Below are 26,850 nucleotides of genomic sequence, written 5' to 3'. Positions count from 1 at the left end.
GCATGGTGCTAATATTGGCTGATCTTTAATGATATTACTGAACTTTTTATAAAAGTGCTTTGCACATTTAATATTAGTTTGACATTCGTTTAATGCCTGGAAATGATATTTCCTAAAATTTGGATTTTGATTTAAAATATATAGTTGGGCAATATCTGGGTACAAGAATACAAGAATCAAAAAAGATCCAAATAATGTAGTGGTTTTCTGTTAATTCTCCTATATCTAATAATACTTCAGATAATAATTTTTTTTAATATAACTTTATGTAAGATATTAAAATATTCCTTCATTTGCTACAAATGAGAGACAACTTGGGGTAGTAGATATGACTTCAGTTCTGATTCAGACACTGCTAGACATCTCTGAGACCTTGAGTTAATCAGTTGATCTTTTTATTTTTAAAGATTTTTTTATTTTACTTGAAAGCCAGAGTTACGCATAGAGAGGAGAAGCAAAGAGAGAGAGAGAGGGAAAGAGAGAGAGAGAAAGTCTTCCATCCGCTGGTTCACTCCCCAATTGGCTGCAACGGCCAGAGCTTTGCCAATCCGAAGCCAGGAGCCAGGAGCTTCTTCCAGGTCTCCCTTGCAGGTGCAGGGGACCAAGCACTTGGGCCATCTTCTACTGCATTCCCAGGCCATAGCAGAGAGCTGGATTTGAAGTGGAGCATCTGCAATTCTAACCAGCACCCATATCGTATGCAGGCACTGTAGGCGGTGGCTTTACCCACTACACCACAATGCCGGCCCCAGTCAATCTTATCTGAGAGTCAGTTTCCTCAATCTTAAAATTGTAAGAAAGATTGTCTCTAAATATCTCACCTGATTCCACAATTCTGTGGTTCTAGGTTCTAACAACTAATCATCTCTATAGTTTTTAATAGAAATATGACTTAATCGGAGAATATCTGTTACAGTCTTAGTATATTTTACCAAGGTCTTGACCTTAATTTTGCCATATACATAAGAATCATGGGTTCTGCTGGGATGTAACTGTAGGAAAATGAATTATCTTCTGTGTTGAGTAGTGTCAATATGACTCAATAATATGCCAAATTTGTCAGCATTATCACCAAATGACATCTTCATTAAGGCTGTAAATACCACCAATGATACAGTTCAGTGCTATTTTAGCAATAGAAATTACATAAACATATTGTTTGCATTTTTATTTTTGTAGTTACTGCAAATAAAAGTGTCCTTGTTAAAAACATTTTCTCCAAATAAACATAAATTCCAAAATAATTCTGTAACACATTAACTTAATTCATTAAATGTAAGGATGTTTCATTTCTCCAAATAAATGCTTCCTTACTAAGAACTGAAACTACTTCTATCATTTTCCTAACATTTCTTTCTTCCTATTGAAAATTCTATTTTTACAATTTCTTGCCTACAGTACTAGGAGTTTAGGACAGTCATGTGGCACTGTGGGTTAAGCCACTACTTGGATGCCTGTGTTCCTCATTAGAGTACATGGGTTCTGTCCTTCCTGTACTTCCACTTCCAGCTTCCCGCCAATGTGCACCCTGGGAGGCAGCAGGTGAGTGCTCAAGACCTGGGTCCATGCCACCCACATGGGAGACCGAGGTGTAGCTCCTGGCTCCTGGCTTTGGCCTGATCCTGTCACAGTTGTTGTGAGCATGAGCGAAGTAAATCAGCAGATAGAAGTGCTCTCGCGCTCTCTCTCTCTCTCTCTTTATCTCTCTTTCTCTGTCGCTACTCCTTTCAAGTAAATAAACACTAAAAAAGAGTATGGACCATGAAAATCATAGAACTCCACCAGATTTAAGCTTACTAGAAACCAAGATGATTTCTCTACCTACCTAACTACTGAGAAATACATAAAATACAGATAATTGCAATCTATGTATTTGCTATTTGTGAATAATATAGCACTTCAAAAGAAAAAGTGCATTCTTTTGTGGTAGATACTAAGTAAAGGCAGATTTGACTCCAAAAGGAAGAAAGAATGATAAGCAACTGAACACATAATTCGTTAGGCTCAGCATACCCCAGTACCTTGCTGATGCAAGTTTCCCAGTCTGCATATGATCATCAGGAAAGGCAAGATTGGAATCACCCTGAGGGATGTAGTAGAATTTACCTGAGGTAATAGAATAGAGCTCTTGCTTCATAGTAGTTAGCTAGCAGGCAATAACCACTCTTTTGTGATTAGTTTAGCATGTGGAATAAAGCTACACGAAAGAAGTTTCCCTAGGTTCATGCTATTTTAAGATTGTATGCTATAAACACATTTATTTTGACCTTAAAATTGACTTCATTGAAGTAAAGAGTAGAATAATGGTCACCAGGGACTTGGAAAGGTAGACGGTTAGGGGATATAGAGGGAGGTTGGAACTGAAATACAGTTAGATGGGAGGAATAAGTTCTAATTTCTGTAGCACAGTAGGCTGACTGGAGTTTTTGAAAATTTATTGTATATTTTATAAAGAACTGGAATGGAAGTATTTGAAAATTCCAAACACAAAGAAATGTCGATTTTTTAAGGAGATGGAAATTTTTTGATCATTAAACATTGCATACATGTATTGAATTATCACATTGTGCGCCATAAATATGTCCAATTTTTGTGTGGTAACTAAAAATATAAAGAAACATTAATTTTGTGTTGCCTACTGTTCTTTGTGGCATATCAGATAAAAGTCAATAAGCATATTGGGATTCCTCACTTCTTTTCCTGGTACTGCATGGTTGGTCATAATTACTCATATGTTTTCAGCAACTGGGCTCAACCTGTTATTTTTGCCACCTGATATAATTTAGACTTCTCAAATTAGCTTTTTATGGTAGTCTTAAGAACCTTGCCCTATTTCTTCTTCTTTTTTTTTTTTTTTTTTTTTTTTTTTTTTTTTGACAGGCAGAGTGGATAGTGAGAGAGAGAGACAGAGAGAAAGGTCTTCCTTTTCCGTTGGTTCACCCTCCAATGGAATCCATCGATTATTCCATCAAGAAAAATGGTCATCAAACATATATTCTTTCAAGAAGTACATAATTACAATATTTTGAAAAAGAAATTTGAGAAAGCATAGTGGGATTACACATTAACTAGCTCTGACTGTTTTTTACCCTCTTACACTACTGTCCCCTCTGTTCTCTCTCTGTCAGTCTACAAACTATGGCCTCAGCTGGCCATGCCAGATCACTTGGTCACTTGGGGTCTTCTGTTTCCCACAGAGCTTTGTCCGTGGTGTTGGTGCTTGAACAGTCCAGGTACCTCTCGGAGAGGAGTGGAGACACTTCAGAGGGAAAAGGAACAAAAATATTCACTTGCTTTGTGCTGAAGAAATTATAAAATGTCTTTCTGAGGATGGTCTTTTCTGTGCTCCTATTCCTGCTGTGTTCTGGCTTTGGCAGCAACTGCTCTCTTGTTTGTAAAGACACTGAGGTTTACAAGAGCTGAACGACCTGCTCAGGGTCATGGGATCAGAGTTTTGGGAGTGTTCCAAGTCAGTTTTAGTCTATATCTTCCAAATGCAGCACTGGGATTCTTTCCACTAGTTCTTTCCAACATCTCTATTCTGGGATTATTATCAGTTGTGCCTGAACCTGTCTCTTGGAGTTCCTGTCATGCACTCAAGGACTTCATGAGGTGCTTTGATTATGAAAAAGGGAGACATCTGAAAGCTCAGGTATGATGAAAACCAAGAATGTTAACAGGCACTTAAAATAAGATGTAAGGATTTATGAAGATATGTATACCCTCACTGTGTCATCTCACAAACGCGGTGATTAATGTTAGGAGCTATCCCCATAGCACTTGAGAAGAAAAGTAGCTGTTGGCATGATGGTAGCTCTGTTTCTGGATTAGGTAAATTCTCTTCCATGAATTCAACAGAAAGGGATGAGGTTATCATGGACTCAGTACTCGATGTTTTCATTCAGCATAGTACCAGTGGTGTGGGCAAGATATTAAAATTTCCTGAAAGATGTATGTACTTTGGGTTCAGGCTGACTTGGTGCTTCTGGAAAAGTTAAATATTAAAATGAAATTAAATAAGATGTAAAAGTTGTTCTGTAGCACCTTGCACATGCATTAAAATAATTAAATCAATTGTTTTCTATGTTGTTGGATGAATGGGATAAAAGCATTTTGAAAATATCCCTAGACTTCAATAGATAAAAGCTTAATAGTTCACAATAGTAAAGGTTAGTTGTTTTAATAATAAAAACAATAGCATATTTTGAATTTTTTCTTTTACAATGGCAATTCAAAACTCCAGGTCATATTACAATCATTCAAGAATGAACAAACATACAAAACCCAAGCCATGTGTCTGACCAGTTAAACCTGGATCTCTGGAGAAAGGACCCGGGTAGTGTTTTAAAGCTCCCCAGGTGAATCTGACATGTGGCTTAGCTGACAAACACTGACTGCTGACATCAATGGTCCTGGAGAGTCTAAGCATGAAATCTTCTTTTGATGGTCATGGTATATGTGTATCTGTTTCAGGGTCAGTGATAATGGCCTATGGGTTTGTGCCCTCACCTTTCATGATGTTCTATTCATTCCCTCAGGTGTCTGAAGAGGGCGTGTCAGCTTGCAGTGTCTCTCGCAATGGCAAATGATGCCCATGAAAGTAATGTGAGAGCTGATCCAGGCCTCATAGAGCTTGAGGGAGGACACCAATTTGCAGGCTTCTAATTGCTCAATTATAAGTTACCATGACTGTTTCTTGCTTTTCTATGTCTCCTTTGATCCTTTTCTTTCTCTTTTTTTTTTTCTCTTTGTTAAGCCCCCCTGCTTCTCAGCTTCTTGGTTTCTTTCCTTTTTTTCTTTAATTTCTCTTTCTCAGAGAAAATACACTTCCTGGAGGATAACAAAATAAAGCTAGTCTAAAATCGATGCTAATATATAGCATTATAACACCAGCTAGTTATAAGATTCTTGGCAGTTCCAGATTACCACAACACAACTTGACTTTTGAATTTAACATCACATGCAAGGAATACTTACAAAAAGTGAGTTCAATTTTAGTGATTATTTTTAAATAACCATTAATGGATTATTAATATTTCTGGTGAATAGTTTCTAATACTCTTAATGGGAACTATTTCCATTAATTAATTTAGCTTCCTAAAAACATATTTATCTGGAATTCCATGGAGGAAAATGTTTTAGAAGTGATATTTTATTATACTAAAAGCCTTTGCTTAGTTTCTGTTTTCCATAAGCAAAGTAGTATTGGAGAACAAACTTTAAAATATGACTTCTTTTTTTTAAGATTTATTTATTTATTTGAAAGTCAGAGTTACACATAAAGAGGAAAGGCAGAGAGAGAGGTCTTCCATCCAATGATTCACTCCCCAGATGGCCACAATGGCCGGAGCTGCGCTGATCTGAAGCCAGGAGCCAGGAGCTTCTTCCAGGTCTCCCATGTGGGTGCAGGGACCCAAGGACTTGGGCCATCTTCTACTGCTTTCCCAGGCCCTAGCAGAGAGCTGGATCTGAAGTGGAGCAGCTGGGAATAGAACCGGCGCCCATATGGGATGCCAGCACTTTAGGCAAGGATGTTAACCCACTGCGCCACAGCGCCGGCCCTTACAATATGACTTATGAGTGCTTCCTTGTGATCCAAAATGTTCACATTCAAAACTCACACACAAATATTATGCCTTAGAGATGTTCAAAAACAAAACTAAATCATATTCACTTCCTTTAATGTTTATATTTGTGTCAATACCAGTGACTGAGCAGCACTTTTCCTTTCCTTTCTTTTTACATTTTATTTGTTATACAAGTTTCATGTACTTCATATATGCAGATTTAGGAACACAGTGATGCTCCCCCCCCCCCCGCCCTCCCTCCCACCCATGCTCCAACCCTTCTTTCTCCTCTCACTCCCATCCCCACTCTTAATTTTTACAAAGATCTACTTTCAATTTACTTAACTATTGTAAAGTTAACCTTACACAAAGTAAAAAGAGTTCAACAAATAGTATGAAGGAAAAAAACACTGTTCTTCAACAGAAGAGACAAGGGCTATAAACAATCATCAAATTTCAAAATGTCCATTTCACTTTAATACATTACATTTTTTAAAGAATTACAGAGATAGAGAGAGAGAGAGAGAGAGAGAGAGAGAGGGATCGATCTTCCATCCACTGGTTTACTCCCCAAATGGCTGGAGTTACACCAATCTGAAACCAGGAGCCTGGAGCTTCTTCCAGGTCTCCATGCAGGTATAGGGGCCCAAGCTCTTGGCCATCTTCTACTGCTTTCCCAGGCCATAGTAGAGAGCTGGATCAGAAGTGGAGCAGCTGGAACTTGAATCAGTGCCCATATGGGATGCTGGCGCTGGTGGTGCCTTTACCCACTACACCACAGTGATGGCCCCAAATACATTATATTTTAACATTAGTTCTGAATACTTCTTAGCTCTTCCAGCCCGTGTTGGAGCTTTAGGTAGGGAGGGGGAAAAGTTTCTATTTCAACAGGTATTTTCCCAATCCATGCTGAATAAAATATGTCTAATAGTTCATTTATTGATCCTTAGTCTGAGTCCCTGCCTCAACTAAAATGTCTAAAGATCCCCAGCACAGTCTAGCAAGTCTTATATCTAACGAAATAATTTTTAACTGAATTACTCACTTTACCCCCAACCCCCGCCATTAGGTAAAAGTTATGACCAGCACATTAGTTATGGACTGTTTTCTCCAGGGGCCCTCAGGGTACTGAGGGAGACAGATGTCCGTGATCAATTCTATGAAGCACAGTAAATGTTATGAAAGAGAGCCCAGAAGAGGAAAGGAGACATATGGCTTGCAGGACTGAGAAAAGGACACCAGAGCTGACACATGATTTCAGCTTAGGAAGTCAGTCTGCAGTAACTATGCAAAGAGCTTGGGCACAGTAAAACAAGTCAGAGGGACAGCACAATGTGAAAAGACACACAGGCATGTTCAGAGAGTGATGTGAAATAGTGTACAGGCTAGCACATTTATAGAGGGTGGGTAGAGGGAAGATTTTTGAAGGCTTGGTTAAAGCCAAGAATTTGAAGGTTTTTGTATGCAAAAATAAGGACTTTGTGCTTGATTCTGTAGATAATAGGGCAGTTAAAGATATTTTAATGCAGAGAGTGATTTCTGGGTATTTGTTCTTCAGAAAGTGCTGTTTTTTTGCCACAAAAAAAGGATTAATCAAGAGCTAATAGTAGGTTAAGCAGTTCAAGAAAGAGATGTCCCTGGCCTTGGAGAGAATATAGAGGATTAATGTTTGAGAAGATTCCATTGAGTGTAATGGGTAATGCTTGCAGTTGGTGAGGGAGTTTGCTTAAGAGAAGGTTAACTTTGAAGTGCCTGGGATCACTAGAGGTAACTAACTAATGGTCACTATAAATTCATGATTAGAGTTTGAGAGAGAGGTGAAGTAATTGGATGTATGAGAACAAGCAGAGACTAGAATGGAAAGAAAAATCAATCAAAAGCAAAACTCCCATGGCAAGGTTTTCATTGCCATACTTCAGTCAGTTTTTAGTAGACTCCATTTTTAGGGTTTAATAGGGTTTTTACAGGTTGATTGGATGAATTATACTTTGATTCATGTTATAGGCTTATTGGTCACATTTTACATATCTTTTGAGTCTCTGAGAAGAGAATAGCCTTAAGTGGTAATGTATTATTATTTTTTTTTTATTTTCAAAGACATTAAGATTTTACATCAGCAACGCTGTGTCTCTTTAACACCAACAATGATAGTCATTACTTGCCATTTTAAGCTAGAAGAGAAGCGCTAAGCGTTATATTCAAATTCTTATGAAGCAAGAACAAGTCATAGTCTCTGTTTATACAGATGAAGGAAATGAAGCTTGGAGAGTTTATAACTGGGGTTCAAAGTCAAGTTCCCTGTCCCCAACTTCTATACTCTATGCCAGTAGCTTTAATACATTTGCACATGCCTAGATACAATCCCAGAGACCTTGAATTAATTGCCTGGAGGGAAACTCATACACTGGTTTAAAAGGTCTGGTAATTCTAATTGCAAACCACTACTCTCAACCTTGTCACCTCACTGCTTTTTATTTTGGAAGGTATCACCATGGAAGATATCACCACATCACACCAATTTCAATGGCTCCAGGAAAGTGGTGCACTATGGAGTCACGCACTGTGGCAACTGGGCCCAAACAGAAACACCTTCTGCAAAGCCCGTCAAATCCAAGAGATTTAATCAGTCTAACTAATTGGATTTTTTTAAATAGTGGAGCCTGGGATTCTTTCTATTTTAGGATTATGGGATAGTTTTTTTTTTTTTTAATCACACTTTAGTATTTTCCAAGGATAAATATAATCAATCAATCACAGATCAAGAACACTTTAATTTTTGGAATGGAGAGCCATGTTGTGGTGTCATTTTCCAGAGCTATGTCCTATGAGGCTGGATAGAATGATCCAGCCACGAAAGGAGAGAAGCTAGAAACAATCAGTCTCAGAATTTGTGGTTTTCTTAATGCGTTGGGAAGTCTCTGGCGTCATTTACTCACATGGACACTTCTTGGGGCTCCTGATCAGCTAGAAGGGTCCAGGGATCTATTGGAAAAGAACAACAGAATCAAAGGCAGGGAAGGACAGAGCTAGGCTGAAAGTCCAGGCAGATCTGCCTGTGCTGTGATCCCAAGAGGCAGCAGACTTGCACCAAGTGCCACACAGGATGTTTCTGAATGGAAGCAGTGGGCATGGAACCAGAGCAATATGAGCATCTCCTATGAAGAGAGGACCAGCATTGGAGACAGTCTGATAGAGCCTACACTTCACGAGCTATGTGACCTTGGCTCAAATAATTAACCTTTCTGAATTTCAATTGGCTTTTCTAGGACAGGAGAGGCAGGCTAATACGTCCCTCAAAGGATTTAAATGAACTCCCAAATGTGAAGGTACCTGGTTCAGAACCTCTTTCGTGAATTTTCCTTTACACTGGCCTTGGCTGAACGATGCTGTTAGTAAAAACAGAAAGGGCCACGGAGTTCTAAGGAAAGTGAAATGAAGTGGGCTGGTCATGGAGCACAATTGCAGGGCTCGGAGCTTCTGTTCCACCGCACATCGTCAATTCCACTTGTTTGCAGAAAAAGGAGATACCGTTGCCTGCTGCAGCCCCCTAGCCATTTGGGAATCATTCAGTTTGCCCTGCCTTTGGCAGCATCGTCTGGATGCTCTGTAGATTCTCCTCGGAAACAGCACAGGCAACAGTTTCTTCATTTTCTAAGGCTGCTGCCGGAGTTTCATTTAATTAAGAAGGCTGACCTTTATAAAGGCAGATTTCCACCCCCTCTTCCTTTAGCTTAGCTTACTATGATCCTAATGGAAGCTGAAAATCTGATGGTAAAGAGGGTCAAGTTTTCACTGATAAGGCTGACACGTTGTTCCTATTCTTACACAGAAATTTAATAGGCAGAATTATAGATACATAAGCCAAAATCCCTTTCAGATAAATCTGACCTCAAGTACATGAGAAGGTGAGAACAGCAGGAAATAAAAGATAAGCCCTGGAGGAATGTGTATCAGAAAGAACATCTCAACACCAAAGAACCAAGCACCTCTGAACACATAGACTTGTAATTAGCCTTATTCAAAGCAAATTAAAGTTTGATTCTTAACTCTTGGAACCTGTGGAAATACAGAAGGAGCCTCTTAAAGGCTTGTTGAGCACAGTATTGTGGTGCTCTTTAGACAGAAAAACCAAATAAACCAGCAAAAAAGGAGATCATGACCACAGTGCAGCTTGCTCTGCGTTTGCCAGTCCTTGACATCGGCCTCTAAAACGTTAGCAAGGACGCAAGGGCCCTCAAACACAGGTGGAGTCTGGAGAACAATTGGACTTTGGCCCTGCAGAGAATCAAGCCTCAACTTTCCGGGAGCCAGTCTCTGCTTAGGAGATTGTCTTGACCCCAAGGGTAACAGCCACTACTGCGCTAGGGTTGTGTTCTTTCTCTTCTCTTTTGGGTGGGGAATACATTTTGCCTGGTCTATGAGGACACCATTCACCTGAGTGGAAGGCATGTCTGTTAGCAGAGCTGATTCTTACTGTATGTGATGAGCAGTGGGTGCTCTTTCACTCTGGCCCCTCATGGCGACAACTCATTAGGATGATGACACACTTAGGAGAAAGCCACTGGAGCTAGCAATGAGTTTTTTCCTACATTCATCTAATTGGTAAATGGGTCTTCTCTAATCAGTTATCAATAGTTTATTGACAGACTAAACAAAATATGTCTGTTGTCACCCTTGGGTGGGGAGAAATTCTGAAGTTTGTGGCACCTGAATGTGAGCACTTTTACTGCTGTATCCTGACAGTAACAAGCAAGTACTGGGGCAAAGAGGGAGAATTCCATTTCCTTCTTTCAGAGAGGTGTTAAATGTTATTACAAATTGAAGCCAACAACAACAAAAAACTTAGGATAAACATCCTTAGTTAAATCTGTACACATTATTATGCACCCTAGTTTTCATTGTCAGTAAAAACAGTAAATTAACATTAATTACCAAGGCATATTTCTGCTGAGTGAATGAAAAGAATTTTTCTCATATTGCTAATCTAACAGGCTTGTTCCAGGTGTTGGCATCACTTTAAATGAAGACAAGCCCAGTGATTGGGGGAGAGTCTATGTATTGGGGCGATTAAAGCAACTGTATTTTCCCAACAGTCCCCCTGGCCCTGGGATCTTGACAGTATGTTATAAATGCGTTCCTGGGAGATCACATATTTTGCCATATATTTGAGTGAACTATAGGAAAACAATGCTATCATCAAGAGGGTTTCTTTGTACCAGTTGGTACCCACCACACACACACATGCACAGCCACACGCAGATCTTTCGTTTTAGCATATCCAATATATAAAAGTTACTTTCGATCTTTACACCCCAGTATTACATCACTCCCTTCCCAACTCAGCTCATTATAAGCCTTTAGTGAAATCTGAGGCCACACAGCAATCCTTGTAGTATGCTGGTTCTTTTAACAGCCATGCTATGACAGAGTCCAGCTATTTTTACTTGAGCTGGCATGGCATCTAAATGTATTGTCACACATGATAATAACAGTCATTGCACCTATCACAGTAGGAATAAAATCTAGCCACAAAGAGAATGCTGAGTGGAGGAGCACATGTCCTTTATAAAGGCCCATGGGCAGAAGTCTATGAATTCTGTAACTTCTATTTTTACTAAGACAGGTATTATCTGATAGAAGCTTTTTCCCCTCTTTCTTTCTTACGCATCATTTTTTCCAGATATTAACAACACCTGCAATATTATCTCCAGTTGATGTGATAATTCATATGGCAGATTTAACACAATGCCTGTCAGTTTTCTAAATCCTCCCTGGGAGATGCAGTTGTGTAGTCACTTCCTCATGTATTATCCTAGCTGTTCTTTCTATTTCCAGAAAACAAACCAGTGAAGCTAAATGAAGCTGAAGCTATCACTGTTGTCCTGAACCAGTGACATTGGATTCCTCCCCAGGGGACCAGTTGCATCTATTTAAATACAGTTTTAGGTGAGTATGTGGAGAAATCTTTACTAAACACAGGGCTCTGAGTAGAATGCAGTATTCTGTTAACAGTAGTATTTAGGCCTTTAATTTGCAGAACAATCTATTAGGTTTATATAGCTGTTAAATGAGGTTTGGGTGATCTAATGTGGAGATACAGTACAATTCTATTCTTCATCATTTATTCAGTTGCCAGACTAACAATAGACAGGAAGATTGCTGAAGACGCTCTGTGTGCTTCCTTGGGAATGGCTGCATGTGAACTTGAGCACACGTGAATGGGCATGTTGCTATGAAGTCTGAGTCCAAATTACGGTTTCTTAGATTAATTGTTTATGAGCTAGAAATTTGTGTTATTCACTTATAGACATATAGTCCATTTTCTATCTTACTTCCCCTATCCTATTTCTTTTTGCTTTTTTAAAAAATATACTATAATAATTTCTTAATTTAATGTGTATCTGTTCCTCTGACATAAGAGAGAGAAGTACAAGCAAGTGGCATAAAGTAACATGTGATAAAATGATGATATCCAAACTGAGCGTAGTGACAAGAGAAAAAGGCTGTGGTCAAGGGGGAGATATAACTAAGAAAGACAATGGAATGGGAGAGAGAAAACATGTGACTTGGGTTCTTTCTTCTCAATACCAAACAGTTGTAGATGCTGATTTTTTCATTTTTAAAGATTTATGTATTTATTTAAAAGGTAGAGCAGGCAAGAGAGAAAGAGAGAGAGAGAGAGAGAGAGAGAGAGAGAATATTCTGTCTGCTGGTTTACTCCCCAAATGTCTGCAAGGAGCAGGACTGGACTAGGGCTGGGCCACACTAAAACCAGGACCTGCTACTCCATCTGGGTCCCATGTGGGTGCCAGAGACCCAAATACTTAAGCCATCTGCTGGCTGGTTTCCCAGAAGCATGTGCAGAGAGCTGGCTTGGAAACAGACAGTACAAGGAGCAGCTTAACCACTGTGCCATGATGGATCTTGTCCCAGGTACTGTTTTTAAAGTCATGTTAGAAAGGGTTGTAAAACCTACTCATGGGCCTTTCAAAAGCAAGAAACTTTTATTTCTAGTACTCTTGTTGGTATTGCCACAGTCCCCCTTACATAATGCTGTGTGTTATCTTTGGCTAAATATCTTCCCTGGTAGACCAGTGGGGCAAAATGGTCATTGACAAACTCATCTGTATTTTCTCAGAGCCAGTAGAGAATTTGGCACATAACAACCTATCAAAAGTTTGCTTGAAAATAGGTCAAAACAGATTGTTCTTTGAGATACTTAGAATCTGTGATTTAAGAACTCAAGATTGCAAGGCCTAGGGCGAACCCCCAAAACAATGCTTTCTGCATTGGGCAGGGGTATTGAGAGAAATTGTGCTTGATTTTTAATACAAGAAATAGATACCAAGCATTAAAATAGAAAGTACAGACTTTGTGCATTACATAAGGGAAGAAGACTACTAAGGGAATAGAAGTAGTTTACTTCTTGGGGGTGTAGTTTGGGAAAATGTAGTTTTTCAAGGAGATGATGACAGGAAGGGAGATCCTGGGAAATTTATTCAAGGCTCCTGAGTGACAGGAAAATCTTAGATTATCCTAATGTGTGGCTATCAATTGCAGAGAGGAAAAAATGTATATATTCAAAGCCACATAAAAGAAGAACCAGGACACTTTGAACATATTTATTCCCAACTTTCATTCTTGAAATCCTGATTTAGTAGGTCTCAGAAGGGCCCACAGATTTTACCAGGCATTATGACCAGCACTAGAATCGCTGATCTATAGTTATCTGTGATTTCTGTAATCATGGTCCCAAATGATCAGGGGCACTATGTATGTTAGAGATTCAAAGGGAAAAAAAGCTTATAAAGTACAACAGTTCATGACATGAGTTATATATCCAATCAGACTTACATAAGAATAAAGACAAAGATAATTGTCAAATTTTAAAAAATCATTATTCAAAACAAGTTTACAAGACAGATTTTAAGAACTCATTCTATTCCATCACAAATCAGGATTAGATTTTAAGCAACATATAACTGGTGAGAAATCAAAGTACCACTGGAAGTAAATGAGAGACTTAATATAGACCAAATGTTACTAGTAAGTGGAACTTTTTAATAATTTCCCAATATAAATCAATAAACATCTGAGTATAGGCAAATATTTTAATATTAGAATCCCACTGCATACTCTTTATTGACCATTGCATTAGAACATTTTTGCAATTTATAGGAAACTCTATTTCATTCCATATTTCAGGTTGAACTATCTTCTCACCATATTTCAGCCTCATCATGGAGTCCTGAGTCAAAGTTCCCTCCATATGCAGCTACATTCAGACAACTAGCTGGACACTGTGGAACCTACCTGAATATTGCAGTAAAGATTCTCATGTCCAGAGTAGGCAACAAGGAGACAAGAAAGCTCATCAAATCTATAACAAAATTGTTTTATCAAGGCCAACACTTGTGTTGCTGTCTTACTTGCAACATTATACACCATTTTGCTACTTAATCAAGTGAAAATATTAACAAATGATTGTTCATATTGATACAAATGTATATTTAATTAAAACATTCAGTAAGTAAAGCTTTCTGAGGCTTACATATTTAAGAGATTAGCTATATTTAAGAAAAAATACAAGACTTCAATGGATATAATTGATTTTTTCTACCTTTGCCCACTATTTAAATTCTAAATAAATTATGCAAAAGTAAATAATTTGCATATTTACTTGTAATCCATTTCCAAGAAGGTCATATGTTTAAAATGAAATTTATGTCAAAAGCTGAATTCATAACAGCAGTCATAAACCTCTGAGTCGAAACTTAGTGATCACTGCAAATTGAAGCTTGTTATTAAAAAGATTGCTAATGAAAGACAATTATTTATTAGCAATTATTTTCCCTTTTCAGCATCAATAATGTAAATATTTGATATAATTAATTAAGAAATGTTCTTTACAGAATTCAGCTCATGGAGGTGAAATAAATAATAGAATTAGAAATTGATCAATACTTCTATTTAAAAAATCTGATTCGGACAAAAATCCTTAGTTGATGAAAGTGTTAGATGAAAATTGATAGAGACATTACAAAGGCAAGATCAAAGTGTCATCAACTGAATAGGCTGGTCAATCTTAGCACCATTAGTGGAAAATAAGTCAGATTGTTACTTAATAAAGCATTCTCTCCCAAAATATGTGCATTTTAATTTATTGGAAACTCTAGGGCCAATTTTTTATTGTGAATATACAGGATACAGAAACATATTTTTGGACAGTATAAGGAAACAAAAAAAATCTAGATTGTGAGTTCCTTTATTTGACAACTAAATCAGTTTCTTCGATAAATTAAAGACCTAAAAAATTCCATGTTCCTACTCTCAATTACAATAGACTCAAGGGACACATTATACAATATTTAGTTGGAATGTCATTTTCAACAAATTAACTTAAAAAAGACATTTTAAAAAAAGAGGAAATCTTAACAGATTAGAAATGAAAGAATATCAAGAAATTACTTAAGATTTTTGTTGGTTGTGATAATAGCACTGCAATTATATGAGAAAATGTTTAAAAAGTCATGGAAAAATGGAAGTAAAATATAATATGCATTTTCTATCAATTATTTGGAAATTCTTCAAAGTTTAGGGAAACATACTGAGACACATAGGAATGAAATAACGTGGCATCTGATAGTTGCTTTAAAATATTTAGGCAAAGTAGAAAGAGAAGGAAAAACAGGTTTAAAAAAATAAAGTTGGGACAAAAATACCAAAATCTAAATAATTACATATCTAGGTGATGGATCTATGGACTTTTTATATTGTTTATTGTACTTTTCTGTATGTCTGAATGTTTTTTAGTAAAATAATTTTAATATATATTTTATTGTATCCCTTGAGAAACATTGTGACATTTTATACAATCTGTTTGCTCTTGGCTAAAGATTATTTACAGTGGACAAGCTTCTTTAATGTATTTATTTATGATATAAATACAATTTAATATGTACTATTTTCATAAATATTCAACCTCATGATCTAACCATAAAGTCAATTTGGTCAAATTGTTTTTAGTCAAATAAAAATATTACTTGACTGTAATTATAAAAATCCAATTATATATCACACAAATGACTAATATGGCAAAAGAAAAAATACATTTATTATTTCTGAGTTAATTAAGGGACTATTTTCCTGCTCTTGTTAGGTAGGAAGTCAGATAGGAGCTTGTGTGTGTGTGACAAAGGCCTAAGGAGACATTTAGGTCCAGCATATGCATCTCAAAGTCATCCCGATAGGGGCAGCCCAGTATCTGCATCCTGCCCTGCTCCTTCTACCCAATAACCTGCCAGGTAGGGGTCCCCGCCCCTTCTGCCTGATAATCTTCAAGATGCAGCCCAGCATCTGCATTTCAAATATCCTGCTCCCATCCCGATCCTCCAGGGGGTCTTGCTCACCTTTCCTCTAAACCCAGGGCAGCGCCAGCTAGGCTTCCATCTGTCTGATACTTTCAGGGGGAAAACTGAGATGGGAATTTCTAGTATTTACACCCATTTATTTACACCCATTTATTCAGGAGGAGATGTGAGAAGACAAAGACCCATATCCTTAACCACCCCCCACCCCCCACCTCAACTGGACGGGGCTCGCTCAGTCTTCTGCCTCTCTGCTGAGCTGCCCACCTGGCCTGCCCAGGTGTATTCTCTCCACTCAACCGTGTAACCCCGCTCTCCCCCAGTCCGAGCAACTGGGCATTCTCTCTCAGGTTCTGTCTGGAGAGGTGCCCATCCGTTCTTATGGATGTCCCTTCCCTAATAAACCTTGCTATTTTACTTTCCACTCCCTCTGTCTCATGCCTGAATTCTTTCTTGTGCAAAGACAAGAACCCTGCCATTCACTGGTAACAGTCTTTCTTTTTCTTTCTCTCCCTCCCTTTCTTTCCCTCCCTCCCTCCCTCCTTCCCTCCCTCCCTCCCTCCCTCTCTCCTTCCTTCCTTCCTTCCTTCCTTCCTTCCTTCCTTCCTTCCTTCCTTCCTTCCTTCCTTCTTATGTGAAAGGCAGAGAGAGAGAGAGAGAGAGAGAGAGAGGGAGAGAGAGAGAGAGAGAGAGAATCTCTTAGCCGTTGCCGTGGCTCACTAGGCTAATCTTCTGCCTTGCGGCGCTGGCACACCGTGTTCTAGTCCTGGTTGGGGCGCCGGATTCTGTCCTGGTTGCCCCTCTTCCAGGCCAGCTCTCTGCTGTGGCCAGGGAGTGCAGTGGAGGATGGCCCAAGTGCTTGGGCCCTGCACCCCATGGGAGACCAGGAGAAGCACCTGGCTCCTGCCATCGGATCAGCGCGGTGCGCCAGCCGCAATGCACTGGCCGCGGCGGCCATTGGAGGGTGAACCAACGGCAAAGGAAGACCTTTCTCTCTGTCTCTCTCACTGTCCACTCTGCCTGTAGAAAAAAAAAAAAAGAAAAGAGAAGAAAAAAGAAAAAAAAAAAAAAGAATCTCTTATTCTCTGGTTCACTCTGCAAATGTCCACAATAGTGGGGATGGACCAGCTGAAGCCAGGAGCCCAGAATTCACTATGGGTCAGCCATGTGAGTGGCGCAGACCCAAGTACTTGAGCCATCACCTGCTGCTTCCTAGGGTGCACAATAGAAGGCATCTGGAATTGGAAGTGAAACACAGACTCAAACTCTGTAACTGTTATGGGAAGCAGGTGTCCCAAGGGACATATTTTTTTTCTTTTAAAAGACTTATGGGTTTAGTTGAAATATAGTTACAGAGAGAGAAGAGATGGAGAGAGGAGAGAGATCTTCCATTTGCTGGTTCATTACCCAAATGACCTCTATGACCACGGCTGGGCCAGATCGAAGCCAAGATTCTGGAACTCCCATCTGGGTTTCCCATGAGGATGGCAGAGACTCAAGCACTTTGGCCGTCTTCTGCTGCTTTCTAAGGTGCATTAGCAGTAGGCTGGATGGGAAGTGGAGCAGCTGAACTCCAACTGGTGCCCATATGGGATGATGGTGCTGCAGGAGGCTGATGAACTCCCTGGGCCACAAAGCAGGCTGAACCCCCAAGTGACATGTTAAGCACTGCACTTAGCACCTGCCTCTGGAGGGTCTTTCAGTGTAACAACAGGGTCATTTACCTTTGGTGTGGCCCCTTGGGTTAATTCCTGGGGGGGAACAGAAGAACCTTATGACAGAGTAAGATGATTTTAGGATGATTAACATGATAGATATTTGAAAATTCATTAAATTTATCTGAAATACATTCTTACAAATCACAGAGGGGAAGAGATATTGAGAAAGCTGTGGCAGGTTCTGCCCGTTTAATACTGAGTGTTGGAGCTATAGATAGGAAATAAGAGCTATTGAAAAATGTTGAACAAAATGTGTTACACAGAGTCTTCTGCTATGAACTTGGATGATGCTGTAGTATGACAATGAATATGGAGAGTAAATTGTTGCAGTGAAAATGGCAGAGAACTTGGTTGGCTAGGATATGAGTGTGGATAAAAGTTTTAAAAATGCAAATCGGGTTTTTCACTCCCACTTCACAACTTTTCTTTGAGAGCGTTTTAAACAAAACTATGTCTATCTTAGGCAGTATGACTTTAAAGTAACGGAAAAGAGGGATTACACTTCTTAGACATAGATCTGAATTCCCATAAATAGAAACTCAGTGGTTAAACAGAGCCCTGTCCTGAAAGGCACAGTGAGGCCCACTGAATTGTCAGGGTTCCTCCTTCTTCTTGCCCAGTTAGGGCTTTGGGGAAGAAATCAAAATGAAAATATGAAAAGAATAATTGAATGGATTCTATGTATCTAGGTACTCATTTAGACATCTAATCATATTTAGACTGTAAAATATAAAGAAAACCAAAACATTTTAATATGTTATGAAAATGTTAACAAGCAAGTTTTTTTAGTAGATGCTTACAGATTCTAAATCTATGTTTGTCTAAGAATGAGAGAATTGGACAAGTTGCACGTAAAAAGGATATAGGAAGAGGGAAGATTAAAGTTGGATCCATACATTTTAAAAGGCAGAGCCATACTTTAACCTTGTCAAATTAGTCTTCTAATTATGCTCTTTAGTATATTCAGTAGAATTCTTTAAGCCATATTGCTATATTACCTCTTTGCCAAATTATAAAAAGTACTTCCTCTCATTTCCTGAAACACAGGCTTGAACTAGCATGAAACTAAAATAAATTTTCATTTTGATTTTTCTAATAGAAAAATATTTTAGTTTGATAAATTTTGCAATTTTATTTCTTTGTCTTTAAGATATTCTATTTCCTTCTCCATATAGCACTGTCTTTTATGATATTTAATGATAAAGTTACACACTTTTCACTTTGTTTAAGGAAATCCTATCTCTACTGAAAGAAATCTGAATCATATTACCCCTTTATAATTAATCTACCAACACAGATCTTTTATGGCTTTATCCTCAGTTCCAAAATGATCATCATTACTGACATTGGTATTTTCAATTAATTTCATGTGGAATCTCCCATGGATTCCCTTTGAATCTGTGAGCGGAAATGAATGCTTCATTTGACTATTCAAGTCAGTGTTCAAAAAAAGTGTTGAGCACACCTCTCTGGGTGTTACATTCCTGATAATTGTTGATCCAGGCATGAGAGCAGAGAGTCACCATTGGCCAATTCTTTGGGAATAAGTGGGTAGATAAAAACTAATTTTCTTCTACATCTATAGTTATTTAGAAAAAAGTTCTGTGCCAGTGTCTCATGTCTTATTTGAGGAATATTAAGAGAATCAAAATTGATATTTAAATTTTTAAGCGCTAGATTTTAGTATTTAGAGGCTTCTACCTAATCTACTGACAGCATCAGAAACAACTCAAGCAATGAGTGCTAAACTTGACTATGGGCATTTAGCTTAGTGGTTAAGATGCCCATATCCCATATCAGAGTACCAGGGTAGATTCCAAGCTTTGGCTCTGATTCTGGATTCCTGCTAATACAACCATGGGGGCAGTGGTGATGGCTTAAGAAAACGGGTTCCTGCTACTATATTGGATCCTGCTACCTGGATTGGATTCCTAGTTCCTGGCTTGGACTTCATCTGGGGGCTATGCAGGCATTTTTGGGATGGACCTGCAGATGTGGCATCTCTCTCTCCACATCCTTTTTACTCCTCCTCCCTCAGTGGCTGATTTTAGAAACCTGAAGGGCAGGTAGACCCTGATCTTTGCTTTGAACTTTACAGATAGCACTGTATCTCTGAGGATTTAACAGATGCGGTTCAAGCCTACTGCTTGTCTGATGACCTAAGGTAAGTGCCTGCCCTTATCTGAATACTGCCTCAAGGGAAACAATTTTTAGAAATATTGTTGCCAATGTCTTTCAGATGACTTCAGAAAGGGAAGACAAAGAGAGTTCACTGACAAAAGTATTCCATGATACAGACCAGAAATAGCACTATGGAGTGGAGAATAGAAAAATTCTGAGCCCTGGTTTTAAAGTTTTGGTTCAAGACAAAGACGATAGTCACCTTGAAAGCTTTCTCTGCTGTTTTCAAGGTAATGTCCATGTTCCCTGTTTTATTGCTGCCAGTCTACCTATTAACATTCTGACACAATATTCTGATAGAAAATGTATTTTGAGATTTTTCTCTATGTCTTTCATTCTTTTTACGGAGAATTGACCCAGTGATGTTTGTGATACCTGCCTATAAACAGAGAATCCAGCTTGAATTATAAAAAGAAAATCCATTTACCTAGATGTGACACAATATTCCATTTTTATTGGTCATTAAGCCTACTGGGATACACATATTATAATTCATCCCCAAAAGTTTAAAAATTCAAGTGCTCTGGAGTCAGACTACCAGTGTTACATCTCTGACTTACTTCATTATAAGGGTGCTTTAGGTAGGTCATTTAACCTTTTTAGCTTTGGTGTCCTCACATCTAAAACTGTCATGGAAACAGTAGAAAGTGAAACCTGGATGAAGCATCCTATAGATAGTATTTTGTATGATGCCACATACATATTAAGTAAGTATGCAGAAAGTTTTGGCAATTATTAACTTTCAAAACAATTTTTTGTTTGTTTTCATGTAAAATTAGTTTATTTTTATGTAACTGCAACTATAGTTCATGATGCTTATATAATTATTGGCAATCATAGTCAGTTTCTATTTCTAATTTTTCTTAAGCTTTAATTGATACATAATAATTATACCCACTTATGGACTACAGGATGATAATTCAACATATTTATACAATGTGTAATGATCAAATTCAAGTAATTAGCATTGATATAACCTCAAACCTTTCTCATTTGTTTGTGTTGGAACATTCAAAACTCCTCTCCTCTAGCCTTTTGATATACACAGGGTGACTAACTAGTCATTCTACTGTGCTATGAACATTATAATTCATTCTATTATTACTGCTTTTTTGATACCTGTTCTAATTTTTTTAAAAGATTTATTTATTTATTTGAAAGTCATAGTTATACACAGAGAGAAGGAGAGGCAGAGAGAGATAGGTCTTCTATCACTGGTTCACTCACCAGTTGGCCGCAATGCCTGGAGCTACACCCATTCAAAGCCAGGAGCCTGGAGCTTCTTCCGGGTCTCCCACATGGAGACCTTGGTGCAGGGGTGCAAGGACTTGGGCCATCTTACACTGTTTTTCCAGGCCATAGCAGAGGGCTGGATTGGAAATGGAGCAGCCAGGACTTGAACTGGCGCTCATATGGGATGCTGGCACTGCAGGTGGTGGCTTTAATTGCTATGCCACAGTGCCAGCACCTCTAATTTTTTTTTTTTAAAAAAAAAACAAGTATTTTATCTACTTTAGTATAAGTAATTCTCATTATTATTTTATTTTGATGTAATATGGCAAAGTATATGTTGATAATAATTCAAATTAATAACAGGATATAGAAAGCTAAGCTTTGATTCCACTAATGAAACATACATTGAAAACTATATACCAGGTTAAGTATATATGCCATGGTTGCTGACTTCAGAGAATTTGTAGGTGAGTAAATGGACACATGTTTAAATAGTAATCACAGCATAATGTCACAAGTCCGCTAGTGAACGTAGGCATAACGCTTAGGATGAGCATAAATAAGTGACCTGGGAAACAGAAATGGCTTTGCAGAGAAATGATTTATCAACTATGCTTTTTAGCTGCTCATTTTTTGAATGTCAGAATTGTATTTGTTCCATAAGAGAGAACTGAAGAGGAAGAACTATGTAAAGCATGATTGTTCCAACAGTGTAATGGGCTCAGAATATTCTATTTGCAAAAGTCTGAAACATAAACCCATAGCCAAGGAATTAAAAAGAACAGGGCCTTAAGTTAAAAAGCAGTATCTAACCAGTACTGTTCAATAGAAATAAAATGCTAGCCATGTGGATATTTAAATTTTCTAGTAGATGGGTTTTTTTAAAAAGTAAAAGAAACAATTTTTGTATTTAATTTAAATCTGTATATCCAAAAATTACTATGACAACACATGATTCATATGAACACTATGATATATTTTATTCTTTTTTTTCTACTGTCACCACAATCTAGTATGTATGTATATTCACAAGATGTCTCAATTTGGTCTAGCCACATGCCAAGTACTCAGTAACTACATAAGGATAATAGCCACTGAATTGGACAGTGCAGAGATGATCAGATTATAGAGAGCTTGAATGCCCTGTTGAAGAATTTGGACTATCCTATATATGCCATTGATCTTTGATGATGTGTAAAATCTACTCATTTGATATTTTCTCTGTATTATTGAAAATATTGATGATTAACAAAAATATTTGGTCAAATTACAGGGGAAAATTTGTATTAAGCTGTTGAACTATCACCCATCCTCAGATTTTAAGGAAGAAAAAGGGAAGATAAAGTCTTCCTTAATGACAAGATGGTGTTTTAACTCAGTTCCTTCTGGAGCACTCCAGGAAGCTGGGCTGGGCCCTATGGAGAATGCCATTACCAACCAATAATCCTTGATAGTCCAGAAGCAAAGCCAGAGGCTGGTTTAGACTACTTTCTAAATCACAAACTTGGACCTCCCTCCTCCTCAGTGAGAAGAGGCATTAGAGTAACAAGGGAAACTGCAAGCAGGAGGGTTGGTCTTTGTGTAGAGGATTGAGCTATTTTCAGATTATGGTCGGGTTTGTAGCTTTTGAGAGAAAACTAACTGTATAAAAATTTATTTATTTTATTTGAAAGGCAGAATGACACAAAGAGAGGAACACACATACATATACAGGGAGGAAGAGAGACAGAGAGAGAGAGAGAGAGAGAGAGAGAGAGAGAGAAAGAGAGAATCTTCCATTCACTGGTTCACTCTCCAAATGGCTACTTCACTCTCCAAATCCCAAATGCTGGTGATCAGATGCTGAGCCAGATCAAAGCCAGATGTAGCCATGAGTTACATCTGGGCTCCCACATGGGTGGCAGGGACTTAACTGTTTCAGCCATCATCTGCTGAGTCCCTGGTGCATTAGCAAGAAGCTGGATGGAAAGTAGATGTGGGGCTTGATCTCAGACACTCCCATATGGGCTGTGGCTGTCCCAAGTGGCTGCTTAGTTTGCTGCACCACAATGCTGGCTCTGGGAGGAAACTTCTTAGGAAAGATTAACATCCTAAATCAGAAAGAGTCCCCCGACTTGTGAACTTAATTCATATGTCCCAGTCCACTGAGCTTTTCACTGCTCCTGTATGGAGGAAAAGAAAAAGAGTTTGAAGAGCCATACCTTAATCTTTCAATGTAGTACCTAGCACAATGGTTATAAGCATGGACATAATGGATATTAAACCACCGCAAATGCACAATAGTGCCTTTGCCCACAGAGATGGAATGATCTGACCTGTTCTAAAAAGTGACGAGACCAGCATAATGATGTTCTAAATCTACCCCACGGGCTAAAATAAGTTTCCAGACACATTTCTGAATGTTCAAAGAATGAGAGTATTTCTTGGCTTCAATGAGTGAGAGAAGAATTAATTATTTAAAAATAAATTGCTTCACAAATGGTGTGGCATCCTGGTTGTGAGTTAGAAAGATTACCCATCCTGTTTTGCATGTAATAGTTCTAGTCTGTGCCTTTCCCATTCAGCATCCTGTTTAATTTTGCATCTTTCACATTTTGAAAAATGAATAAGTTATTAGCAGTAGTTAATTTAAATAAGTCAGAATGGATTTATCCTTCCCTATTGCACTTCTAGCTTCTGTCATAGACTTGTCTAATAAAGTTTCTGAAATACGTATAAAGTGAATGGAATTTTCACTTCAACTGATAATGAAATCTTCAAGAAGATTGATAATGGCCCAATCTTCCTGCCCCATTCCTCCCAGAATTAATCTGACATCTCTCTTTTGAGTATTTATCATCAGGTCCTGCTTATAAAGCAGTGTGTGCTAACAGGGAAAGCTAGGGACCTGGCGCTGTGAAAGGTGTGCACTTCAGCTGCTCTTGGGCATTTGTGCTGGCGTCAGCTGTGCTGTGGCCTCCACTGCTAGCCTCAAGATGTATGAAGCAGCCCAGGCACCAAGTTACTAGGTCAGTAGAAATGTGGGCAATTAGAGAATACTTTGTGTGTGGTTCTGCCAAAGGGTTTATAGGGAACAGTCTGAAATACTGCAGTAGGTTTGTAGTGTAAATCTGTAATATTAATTTTTGTCTTTTTGAAAGATACTCTTTAAACCATGATGAGTTCACAAAATGAACATGAATCTATCATACAAAAATAAGTACTACTTTTGTATTTCTTGAGAGTTTGATGATTGATGTCATGGGACACAAGAAGCCTGAGACGCAAACCTGCTGGGCAAACCGTTGCATCTACTTCAAAAACTAGTAATCATTTGCAGAAAACTATACAAAATAAATAATTACTACATGAAATGGCAGAAAGTGCATTTCCATATTTACATATCACTTTTTATTTATATCAGCGAATGAAAGGCAGAATTACAGAGAGGCAGAGGCAGAGAGAGAGGTCTTCCATTTGCTGGTTCACTCCCCAGATGGCCACAACGGCCAGAACTGCGCTGATCCAAAGCCAGGAGCCAGGAGCTTCCTCCAGGTTTCCCACGTGGGTGCAGGGGCCCAAGGACTTGGGCCATCTTCCACTGCTTTCCCAGGCCATAGCAGAGAGCTGGATCGGAAGTGGAGCAGCCAGGATCTGAACCGGTGCCCATAGTGGTGGCTTTACCTGCTATGCCACAGTGCTGGCCCCGGAATTGTTCTTTCTTTAAAATTTTTTTGTTTTAATTAGTTTTTAACATTCAGTGTGCTTTGTTACAATTCTAAGAACATAATGCTATTCCTTTGCTACCTCCTTACCCCCTCCCTTCCACCCTCCTTTATTCTCCCTTTCTTTTAGCTTTTGAGACAACATATTTTAAATTTACATTACTGCAAAAAGGATTAATATTTTGCCAAATAAGAAGTGTAGCAAGTAAAAAGCAAAAAGACCCTAGTTTAGTGGGAATATAGACAATGGCTATAAATAATAATGGAATGGAAAAATGACTATTTCACCCATATACAATAAATTTAAAAGTAATCACAGATCATTCAAACAGTAGTAGTATAACATTTTTAACTGTTGATTTTGCAAAGGTATAAAACGCTTTACAAAATTATGTTTGCAGTGATGTTGATACACACAGACGTTTCTTACTTTTTTCTTTCAAAGGATTATTCTTATAAATGCAATTAATTTTTAATTTTAACTTTTCTTATGTACTTATGAAAACTGTTAGCATGTTGGCTTCCTGAGTAAAAGAATTTGGCAGAGTTAAAAGATGTCAGTATAATATTAGTGCTATCTAATTCCAAAAGAAAATGAATTAATTTCAATAATGATTCAGTTTTAATCCAATCCATAGAATAAGAATAATTCTTTGTAAATGTATTTAGTAAAAGGTGAAATAGTTGGAAATATTGTTGACTCTATTGCCAATTTTTGAAAATAAGACATATGAATTTTAGTTATATTTGTTTTGAAATTAAAATATTCTGGTCTATATAGAGAGAAGTCAACTGGAGATGCTATCATACTTCAAACTCATGAACCATAAAATGAAACATGGAAGAAAATTGTACTGGTTTTGTAAAAGATTAAAAACAGTAAGACCGCGTTAAAAATGTGTTTATAGAAAAAGTATCCAGGAGCCAGTGTTATGATATAGATAATAAAGCCACTGCCTGTGACACTGGCATCCATATGTGCTGGTACCAATCCTGGCTGCTCCACATACTAGCTCCCTGCTAATGGCCTGAGAAAAGCAGTGGAAAATGGCTCCAATACTTGGGCCCACTGCCACCCATGTGGGAGACCCGGAAGAAGCTCCTGGTTCCTGTTTTCGCCCTGACCTAGCTCCTGCTGTTGCGGTCATCTAGGGTATGATCCACTGGATGGAAAATTTCTCTCAGTAACTCTGACTTTCAAATAAATAAATAAATCTAAAAAAGGAGTATCCAGTGTTATAGTTTGGGATAGAGATACAATTAAGAAATAGATTAAGAAGCGCTATGATTAAGTGCTAAAATTAATTATTCTGTGATACTGTGTTTATTTTGAAAATATATTTTGATCAACATAAGTAGGGTGTTTGTTACATGGTGTTTTTTATCTAAAAGGAAGAAATTTTTTCTTTTGAAATGGCTGTCAAATGCATCATTTTATATCTATTATGTAGTGATATTAATTTTTTGTAAAAATTAAATAATTTTAATTTTAATGTGCTCTTTTACTCTCAAAATTGTCCTTATTCAAAAGATAAAATTAAGAGCAGACCCTGGAGTCTGGGTACCTGGGCCTAATATCCTGCTTTGCCACTTATAACCCATGAAAATTTAAACGATTATTTAAATTATCTGTGTTTAAGTTCCCTCTGTAAATCAAAGATAGCAACAACATGTACCTTCTAGGGTTGTGAAGATTAAGTAGAAAACCAAGTGAATGTTAGTTCTTATTTTATTTTAAAGATTTATTTTTATTTATTTGAAATAGTTACAGAGCAAAGTAGAGCCAGAGAGAGAACGAGAGAGAGAGGGGTCTTCCATCCTCTGGTTCACTCCCCAAATGACCGCAATGGCCAGAGCTGAGCTGATCCAAAGCCAGGAGCCAGGAGCTTCTTCCAGGTCTCCCACACAGGTGCAGGTGCCCATGGACTTGGGCCATCTCCTGCTGTTGCTTTCCCAGGCCATAGCAGAAATCTGGATCAGAAGTGAGCAGCTGGAACTTGAACCAGCACCCACATGGGATGCTGGCACTGCAGGCTGTGGCCTTAACCCACTGCACCACAGCACCGGCCCCCTGTAGTTC

The 26,850-nt window shown here is 38.2% G+C and overlaps 1 long non-coding RNA gene across 3 annotated transcripts in view; it reads left to right on the top strand.

Annotated features, from left to right (window-relative positions):
* LOC108176367 (uncharacterized) overlaps positions 1-26,850 on the top strand; it is a 174,131-nt gene that overhangs the window by 46,738 nt on the left and 100,543 nt on the right. For all 3 annotated transcript variants that reach the window (XR_007918263.2, XR_001793000.3, XR_007918264.2), the window contains exons 2-3: positions 11,403-11,513; positions 19,892-20,063. This is a non-coding gene — a long non-coding RNA (uncharacterized lncRNA). The remainder of the gene's footprint in view (positions 1-11,402; positions 11,514-19,891; positions 20,064-26,850) is intronic.

The sequence above is a fragment of the Oryctolagus cuniculus genome, chromosome 2 (genome assembly GCF_964237555.1).
Source record: "Oryctolagus cuniculus chromosome 2, mOryCun1.1, whole genome shotgun sequence".
In the NCBI taxonomy this organism is placed as follows: Eukaryota; Metazoa; Chordata; class Mammalia; order Lagomorpha; family Leporidae; genus Oryctolagus; species Oryctolagus cuniculus.
The sequence above is the reverse complement of the archived record's forward strand: the minus strand, read 5'-3'. Positions and strand labels throughout refer to the sequence as shown.